The sequence below is a fragment of the Panthera uncia genome, chromosome B1, assembly GCF_023721935.1.
Source record: "Panthera uncia isolate 11264 chromosome B1, Puncia_PCG_1.0, whole genome shotgun sequence".
NCBI classification, from domain to species: domain Eukaryota; kingdom Metazoa; phylum Chordata; class Mammalia; order Carnivora; family Felidae; genus Panthera; species Panthera uncia.
The window spans coordinates 52201535-52211780 of NC_064811.1; the positions used below are offsets into that span (position 1 = coordinate 52201535).

General features: G+C 35.3%; 1 pseudogene; it reads right to left on the bottom strand.

Moving 5' to 3' along the window:
- Nucleotides 1-494: 494 nt before the first annotated feature.
- On the bottom strand, nucleotides 495-565 carry LOC125924040 (uncharacterized; annotated as a pseudogene).
- Nucleotides 566-10246: the final 9681 nt, after the last annotated feature.

Here is a 10246-nt window from a genome sequence, read left to right on the forward strand (position 1 = left end):
AAAAAGCTGGCTCCATGTAAGTGGGTATAATAACTCCCTATGGCTGGCTCCTTTTTTTGCTAAGGATGGGGTGTCCTAGAAGGCTCCTCAGCCACTTCTCTTAGGTCTGCCCCAACTGTTCCTAGAATATCTTTACTGCCTAGACTCAAGTTTGACACCTGCTTAGAACGTACAATTACAACATGGAAAATGCACAATGCTAGCTGACTGGGTGATACAAAAAGTATGTTTATGTCTTCTTTTTGTGGCTTATATTCTAATTGGACAAAATTATCTTACAACCAATTTTGAAGGAATTTTAAAATGTCAACTTTGTACAGCATTCATGTTTTTCTTTTTACCAGGAAATGTGGTTTTTCTTTGACCTGATGCTGGTTGTAGCCTTGAAATTCCTTTAGTTAAAAGTGCTTGTTGTAGTTAATAGTATCATTCCCATAGTGATTAAGACTGACACAGGCTGCTGTTTGGGGCACACTTTTGTCTGCAGATGTTCCCAAGTTCCAATTAGCAATAATCGCGCCTGGGATAAACCTCATTGTCTACGATACTGCCACTGCGCAAAGCTGAGATGTTTCCAAGTTCCAATGACAGTTCTGGTACAGATTCTTAATGCGGCTTAGACTAGTGTCCCTTCTCATCCTGAGATCTACCTATAAAACTGGGTTAAGGGGCTTCTGAGAATTATTTACACTTCATTGAGGGTTTAGAAGGAGTAAGGAAGAACGAACGCATTCAATGATACTATCCCTTTGTTCCGTGATATTGTAGTTTTTTGGAGCTAAGACAAACACAGCCAAGTTTAACTAGGAGAAACATCCCTTCCCTATTTACCTATAATGCTTTTCATACTTCTGTGCTAAACAAATTCACGTAGCTAGGCACACTCAGACATCTAGCAGCCAGAAGGGAAATAATCCCTGCCTTTTATATGGAAAGAGACTCTTTGTCATCCTTTCCAGATAAATCATTCCTACTAAGTGAACAATTTGTCTCTTTAGAACAATGTATTATTTTTTTCTACTATTACTTACCATGAAAGATTATTAGAGGCAATATTTGTCCTGTGAGAAATAATACCATAATGAGAGCTTTTGATATATTAAAGATATTTAATTCATTTTTTTTTTCACAAGAGTGATCCAGAATAAATAATAGTGGGGCACCTGGATGGCTCAGTCATTTAAACATCTGACTCTTGATTTCAGCTCAGGTCATGATTTCACTGTAGTGAGATGGAGCCCCCCGCATGGGGCTTCCCACTCACAGCCTGTACCTGCTTGGAATTCTCTCTCCCTGTCTCTCTCTGCCCATCCTGTGCTTTCTCTCTTCAGTCAATTCAAATTCTTATTTTCTGATTTCTTTCACTGTCACTTTCTAACAAATAGCTGCTGAGATTCTTTAAAATAATTTCTAAATGCTTTAACATGACAAAAGAGAATGAAAAAAGTATAAGTAAAATGTTTATCGATCTAAGTCCATATAAGGCATTAATTCTATTTCTTTTTTAACATGTTGCACACGTTAAAAACATGTTGCACTGTTTTTACAGTGTCAGCACAGAAACTGATTTAGGGAAGAAGCGATGGACTTAATTGTAAAGACCCCTAGGCAGTCAAACATTTCTCTTCCTTACATTTGGGCTTTCCTGGTGTTTTCTTTAAGAGTCTACTCTTTCTTTTTGGTGCTTTCTTATATTTGAAAGGTCTTCAACCACTTCTTTATCAGCAAATATCTCTCTATAGATATTTCTAGTCACCACTCCCATGCCGCCAAATACATACACAGTCATGTAGCCCATATTTTCATTTCATAAAAGTAATTATCACACGCAGAGTGTCTACTATGTGCCAGATGTTACATAACAGCTTTATGAAACTGAGTTCTTTCAACCAAGTTGCTAGGTTGGTATTATGAACAAACATGCCAAACACAATCCACACTCAGGGACTTTACCTCAGTTATCATGCTGCCTTTTATCCCTCATTATATTTTCATGGCTTGTTCTTTCACTTCATTTTGGTCAGAATCCTTCTGACCACACTGTTTAAATTAATTCCTTTCCCCACGTCCCAACACTCTATTTTTACCCAGTTATATATCCTATATTCTAAAACATCACTCTCTGGGGGCGCCTGGGTGGCTTGGTCGGTTAAGCGTCCGACTTCGGCTCAGGTCACGATCTCGCGGTCGGTGGGTTCGAGCCCCGCGTCGGGCTCTGTGCTGACGGCTCAGAGCCTGGAGCCTGTTTCAGATTCTGTGTCTCCCTCTCTCTGTGGCCCTCCCCCGTTCATGCTCTGTCTCTCTCTGTCTCAAAAATAAATAAACGTTAAAAAAAAAAATTAAAACATCACTCTCTGACACTATATATATACATAATATATAAAAAGCACTGTATATGTATATATACCTATACACATATATATTTATCCACTCTCCTGCTCCAATAATATAAGCTTTATAATGGCAGGTGTTTAAACTGTTTTGGTCTCCACTGTTTTTTACAGCATCAGACCAGGATCTGGTACATAGTAAATTTCAATAAGTTGTGTTGAGTGATCAAAAAAATGACCAGTCCCCTAAATATAGCTCAAAGAAGTTATCCCAGGTTACAGAAAAATTACTGTTGTTTATTAATGTGCTTTTCTTCATAAAGAAATAAATGGATTTGGGGCGCCTGGGTGGCTCAGGCTCAGTCGGTTAAGCAGCCGACTTCGGCTCAGGTCATGATCTCGGGTCCGTGAGTTCGAGCCCCGCGTCGGGCTCTGTGCTGACAGCTCAGAGCCTGGAGCCTGTTTCAGATTCTGTGTCTCCCTCTCTCTGACCCTCCCCTGTTCATGCTCTGTCTCTCTCTGTCTCAAAAATAAATAAAAACGTTAAAAAAATAAAAAATAAATAAAAAAAAGAAATAAATGGATTTAAATTGGGCCTTCTGTGTATAAAAATCTGTTACTTCACAGTGTTGGATGTGATAGTCCATTAATTTTCATCACAAAGTAATTGTATACACAAAAACAATAATGATCATAGGAAGAAAAATAGCGAAGATATTTGAGCAATTTTTTTGGACCAGGCATTAGATTAAATGATCTCTCTCTCTCTCTGTCTCTGTCTCTCATTCTTTGTGTCTCTTTATTCCTCTCTTAATATTTCTTCCAATTGAATGTACTCAGAATTCCTATGTATACTGTTACATAGAGGAAAAAACTAAGGGCAAAAGTGAAGTTTCTCCAAGTCTATAGCTATAAACTGGTAATAGTGATTAAAAGATAACAACCTGACCCAAGAGTCTGAGCTATGACACTAATACAAGGCAATGACTCATTTTGTCCAGTTTTGAAGTGGTTCCCTGTTTTATATAAGCAAATCTATTCTGTTTATATCTTGTAAAAGAAACTCTTTAATTTTATAGTTATATGATGTGGTGAGAGAGAGAGGGAGAGAGAGAATTTGATAGATTTTCTCTAAGTTAAACAACACTCATCACAGGCCAAATTATTTCTTTAAAGAATTACTTATTTATTTTCTTTGAAGAAGATATATATTGGTCTTTTAGATTAAATGACCCATAAAACCCAAGTAATAGCTGCCCCTTATTAAAATCAAGTCTAGTAATTCAACTCCCTTGAATTGGGGCTAAAATTAATTGTGCTTATTTCAAAATTTCAGTTTTCCAGTATAACAATTTCTCAGAAATTTTTCAATTTCTCTGAAATTATTCTGATTAAAAGGAAGTTTTGAATTATTTCATTTTATTTTACTTTATTTTACTCTTTTATTATTTTATTTCACTTTTACTTTACTATTTTATTTTATTTTATTTTATTTTATTTTATTTTATTTTTCTCCTCACAGGAAGCAGGCAACTTGCTAGCAGTTCAGAAACCTGGGGTGGGGGAGTCCTCATTTGGTGTCTAAAATTTTCCTACCTTTTTTAAATGGAATGTTCCCACTTTTAAGGAACAAAGAGATTAGGGGTTTGAGATTCTGAGATTCTGAGTTCTTCTATAGACTCCAAATTTGTTTTAGGTTCTTTCCAGAATCAATGTTACATTCCAGTGAGTTCTTAGGGCCCATGCAATTAGAATCTACACTATTCATATTGCAGTAGACCATATCTAAGTCTCTCTTTTCCATTCTACACATAAAGGAGGTAGGTGTCAATGCAGGTGAGTGATTTGTCCATGGTCACACATCTAGCTAATGTTAATGTATTTGATTTTAATTTTCCATCTATATGGCAAAGGATCCAATTACTCTGGATATCTCTGGATAGATGTATTTCCCATAAAGAATTTCAGCGAAGCTCTTATTGTCTGTTGCAAACCTGTCTATATACTGATGCATTTTCTATAGGCAAGCATAAAATACCTTAATGATGTATATGGTTTCTTTACATTATGACAGATGTTCTATGATGAGTCAAACTATAGAAATGTCATTCTTTTGGGAGGGGCTGATTATGAACAGTGTGATTTCTTCCTAATATCTTGTATTATTATTCTGTTATAGGGTGAATGTAAGAGAAGGTTTATTTTTGGATATTGTTTTGCACATAGATTAACATTTAAAGCTGTTTTTATAATTAATATATTTAGAATGTACCTTCTCTTTTAGGAATTTTAGTTTTCCTCAATATGAGCTTATCATTTTGTTATCATAGAGAAGAAGGTAATAGCTTTCTTGGTAAATAAATATTTACAGGAGGGCTTAAGAGAACAAAACCATTATACCTGAAAAATAACTTAGAAGTTATTGAAGTATATTTGTATACTTTATTTGTATTTGTATACTTTATACCTTTATTGAAGTATATTTGTACTATTTTCTCTACTTGCATGAAAAACACGTTTAAAATACTGGAGAAATTGGACTTTTATTCTAAACTTAATTGTTTAACTATTATTTCATTGATAAAATTTACAATATAAACCAATGGTTCTTATGGCTTCTTTGGTTTCATGGTATTAATTTCTTTTGTATTAAGTTCAAATGAGTTTTACTTGCTAACCTATCAAGTTAGTTAAGAATATATACAGTTTTAGTATCTATAATGTGTAAGACACGGAAAAAGAAAATTAGAAAAGATGATTCTTTCTGTACAAAGGTTTATGTTATGAGGAAAATAAACACATACAAAGAGGAGGCCTAAGCCAATATGGTCAACTGAGATGAGATAGGTTCACCCTCACACAATCATAATCTTAAACTTCAGCTGGTTATAGGTGCTATTTGTAAACAAATACTACTTTCATGGGATTGCCACCCTGTTTTAAAACAAAAGGGGGTGGGGGATGCCTGGATGGCTCAGTCAGTTAAGCATCCGACTTCAGCTCAGGTCATGATCTCACATTCCATGAGTTCCAGCCCAGCTTCAGGCTCTGTGTTGACAGCTCAGAGCTTGGAGCCTGCTTTGGATTCTGTGTCTCCCTCTCTCTCTGCCCCTCCCCTGCTCATGCTCTGTCTCTCTCACTCTTAAAAATAAATACACATAATTTTTTTTTAAATGAAGGAAGAAAGGAAGGAGGAATGAAAGAAAGAAGGAAAGAAGGAAGGGAGAAAAAAGAAAGAAGAAAGAAGAAAAAGGAAAGGAAAGAAAAAAGGAAAGGGAAAGCAAAGGAAAGAGAAAAGGAAAGAAAAAGAAGAAAGAAAACGGAAAAAGTCTGGCCTTAGTGAGATTCCAGCAGAATCAAACATAGAACTATCCTTACAAAGTGCCTATATAACCCAAGGTCTGTAGTTCTCCAATTAAATCAATAACCACTGAGGATGAGTTCATTATTAAAACATACAAAACAATAGACGAGAAAATCACCATGACAAAAAGAGTTGATAGACAACAAAATAGGGAAGAGACTTTAGAAAATGGCCCATTAAAATAAAAAAAGAATCAGTTAAACAAAAACAAGGTGGTCAGAAAAAAAAAAAAGCAAATTTGAAGAAAAAAATCAAACTGAAACTCTAGAAATGAAAAACATAGTCATAAAAAAAATGGACGGATAAAATAGTGAACTACTTTACAGACTTAGAACGCATAAGATTTCCTCAGGAAAATTACCAGAATATAACATAGAAAGATAAGGGCTCTATTAAGACAAGGTCCAAGTCGCATTAACAATTTTTTCATGTTTATTTATTTTGAGAAAGAGAGACACACACAGAGTGTGATCAGGGGAAGGGCAGAGGGAGAGGGAGAGAGAGAATCCCAAGCAGGCTCTGTGTGGTCAGCATGGAGCCTGTTGCCACGCAGGATCCCAGGATCCATGAGATCATGACCTGAGCTGAAATCAAAAGGCACTAAACCAACTGAGCCACCCAGGCACCCCTCTCCACCCAACGTGCATTTTTATAGGAGTTCCAGAAAGAGAGAATGAATGGAGAAGATGCACAATTGAAAAACACAATGGCCTAAATCATTTTATAATAGAGAAAATAAATGGACTCTCAGATTGAAAAATCACCTCTAATCCTAATCGGGGGCGGGGGGGGGAACCCAAACACATGTCCGAATATAGTAGTAAATTTTCAGAATATCAAAGTGAAATATAATTTTTTTAATAATAAGGAGGAAACACAGAGTCCAAAAAAATGGAAAGTCCCTGACTGGCTGCAGGCTTATCATGAACAACAGAGGCCAGAAGTGTCTAAAGATATAGAGTCAAGCCAAAATTCTATAATAAAAGAAGTCTTTACTGAAAGAGTGCATTTTCATACTTATAAAAACTAATAGAATGTATTACTCTCAGATCTTCTCTGAATACACCACTAAAGGGTGTCTATCAGCAAGAAGAAAATAAAAGTTAAAAAGAAAGATTGGTACACAAAAGCAAGGGTAAATAAGTAAAATATTTTGCAAACCTAATTTTAACTATGATTTTTAGTACCAGTATAATGATTATAATATTTTAGAACAAAATAAGTAGCTCTAAATTAATAATCAATGATGCCCTGGAGAATACAAGAATATTTGCAATATTGTCTCTGTTCAGGAGAAGAACAGAAATATTAGCTAATTTTCATTATTACTCAGTTAAGTATACATGCTAAGATCTTTATATTTAATCAAATAAATAAAATAGAAGGCATGTAAGTTTGAAACCAATGGAGGACACACACACACACACACACACACACACACACACAGAAAAGAAATAGATTTAATCAAATAAAAGGTAAGAACTCTGAAAATTAATGCAAATGAAAATTTTGGTAAGTAGAAGCTACAAAGTAAAATTAAATAAAAGTCTATCCTAAATAGCAATTGATATAAATGGATTAATATAATTCTTTGTATTAGAACTTACATTGATAAAAGGGATGTTATATATTCTATAAATCCCTGTATCCTATAGAAGGATAGAATTTGCCTGGGTCATATTTGAGATGTGTATGTGAAATGGATATTCTAGTCAGTGTAAAATAATTTTGGAGTATCCTATATTGGCAAAATGCAAAACCTATATATTGTATTGTGAGACAGGTAATAAGTACATCAGTGTATTTGGAGCAAAACTGTATGTGATGGAGATATAAACAGGATTTCCTTTCTGTAAGAATTTGCATTAGAAGACTATAATCAGTGGTGGCAGTAAGCTGGAACCTGTAGCAAAGTCGACCTAAGTTTGTATACTGAATAAATGTGGAAACTTATATAATTTCTAAAATGATCTAATCTATATATAGTCCATTCATATGGAAAATGAGGAACTTATATATATTTCACAGATATAATTTGAGTATTAAGTTAAATAATTTTTGTTCAGAGCTTAGTTTACTTTCTGGCAATTGTTAGATCATAAAAAATGTTAACACTCATTATTTTTATAATGTAGTTTCTTCTATAACATAGTGTTGAAACTCTCCATGCATTTTCCCATGGAGAGGATGGGAATGGTAGTTTCTGATGGTAGATGGAAAGGCTGGATGAGAATGAGATCAATAGATTTGTGTGTTAGGAAGTATCGAACTAGTTAATTTGATAATTTGTCTGCATTGGATTGAATCACTAGACTGAGTGCTCCACAAAGGAACCTTGTTCACTCTTGTGTCCTCAATTCACTATAATGCCATCATATAGTAAAGGATTAATGAATATTTTTTATTACTAAAAAGTACATAAAAGAAGTCAAAAGAGAGTATTCCCTCTAAGATGCAATAGCTGCCCTCAAAATTTGTTTAATATTAAAAGTACAGCATTTTGATAGTTAATAAATCCATCTAAATGTTACTCCAAAGAATTCACCTGTGATAAGCACTAAATACATTTATTCAGGTATTGGAAAACCACAAATTGTTTCTAAGATTGCTATATAAAATGGAAAATCCTATATAATGTTAATATATAACTATTCAGTCTCCCAGACCTCTTATTTTGGAGGCAGTGGAAATAAATATGTGCTGTTAGAGCAGTGCTCTTTAACACAAACCTCTGGGTTTCTAGGAAGTGTGTGGCCATGGATATTGCAAAGGGAACAACTGTCTAGATCTTCAACTTTTATCTGTGCTTTTTCCTGAAATTAATCTACTCCTGGTCCTCAGTTTCCTTCCCAAACTCTCCTTTCACAATAACTCATTTCCCATTTTATTATAAAAAGGATATCTTTCATCTATCAATGAGACATTGCCACAGAAGGGGAAAAAAGAAACTAAAAAATCTCTAAAGAAGCAAACATAGAGACAAATGCAAAAGCTTGAGCCATCGAGGAGAGCCTTGCAATAACAATGCGTCTGTAAGTATATTAAAGTAAGTACATCATGATGATCTACGGCCAAAATTTTGGTATGGTTATGAATGTGTGCATTATGTATGTATGTATGCATGCATGCATCTACCTTTATCATCTATAATTTTCTAGCTATCTTGATATTCAGAAATGAGAGAGTATAATAAATAAGTATATTAATATATTTACTTGAAATAAGAAAGTAACATTTATTTTTTTTTAAATGTTTACTTATTTTTGAGAGAGAGAAAGAGACAGACCAGGAGTGGAAGAGGGGCAGAGAGAGAGGGAGACACAGAATCCAAAGCAGGCTCCAGGCTCTGAGCTGTCAACACAAAGCCCAACATGGGGCTTGAACCCATAAACTGTGAGATCATGACCTGAGCCAAAGTCGGACACTCAGCTGACTGAGCCACCCAAGTGCCCCAATGGAAGAGTGACTTTTCTGACAGAAATTGTCTGACTTGGCTGATTATTTTAATGACAAGGCTTGCTTTCTCATTAAGTCAAACTGTGCATGTTTTCAGATACTGGATGACCTAGACTGGTAACTCAAAATACTTTCACAAGGGGAGCCTGAGTGGCTCAGTAGGTTAGGCATCTGACTTTGGCTCAGAGTATGATCTTGCAGTCCATGAGTTCGAGCCCTGTGTCAGGCCTTGTGTTGACAGCTCAGAGCCTGGAGCCTGCTTTGGATTCTGTGTCTCCCTCTCTCTCTGCCTCTCCCCCTGCTCTCTCTCTCTCTCTTTCTTTCTCAAAAATAAACATTAAGAAATTAAAAAAATATTTTCACAAAATATACATAAACTATATTTGTAGTAACAGTATACTAAAAGCCAGAAATACATCCTTTGTACTTATGAAGCGAATACATTTTAAATGTACCACTCAGAGTTTGGTCAGGAAAACAGAAACCACTCCATATATTTTAAGCAGGAATGAAATTAAAGAGCAAATTAGGTGCTTGCAAACCATTAAAAGGGATGGATGATGTAAAGGTCAGGAACACCTTCACCAGGTTTAAGATTCACTTGTAGCTTTCAGAGAGTTAAGAAATTGCAAGAATCATAGGAAATCACAGCAGTGATTATAGTTTTCTACAGTATTAAGGATGCTGGTTTGCTGGGAAATGTCTTGGGCTTACTGAAAAACCTATGGCTACTGCAGCCCAAATCTCTGCATTAGAAACAGTAATATGACCTCTGCCCTCTTAGGCTCTCTCAGTCTTGTGCAAATGGATCTCACTGGCAGAAGGCTGGTTCCTCAGGATTCTGCTGCCAAGAACTTTAAAACAAAATGTAATTCCAAAGCTTCCAGCCTCTCCAATGGAGCAGAGAGAATAAGAGGGGGCAGAGGCAGAAATGGTACTCATTTGCTAACAGGCAATGTGGCACAACTGTTAAATTTTGAAATGTGAGTCATGTACTTCTTTTCCAAAAACCCTTTAAAGATTAAACAAACAAGAACGTTGAAGGCTAGTATTCTAGAGTGTCTTAATCAGCCTGGGCTGTGATAACGAAATACGA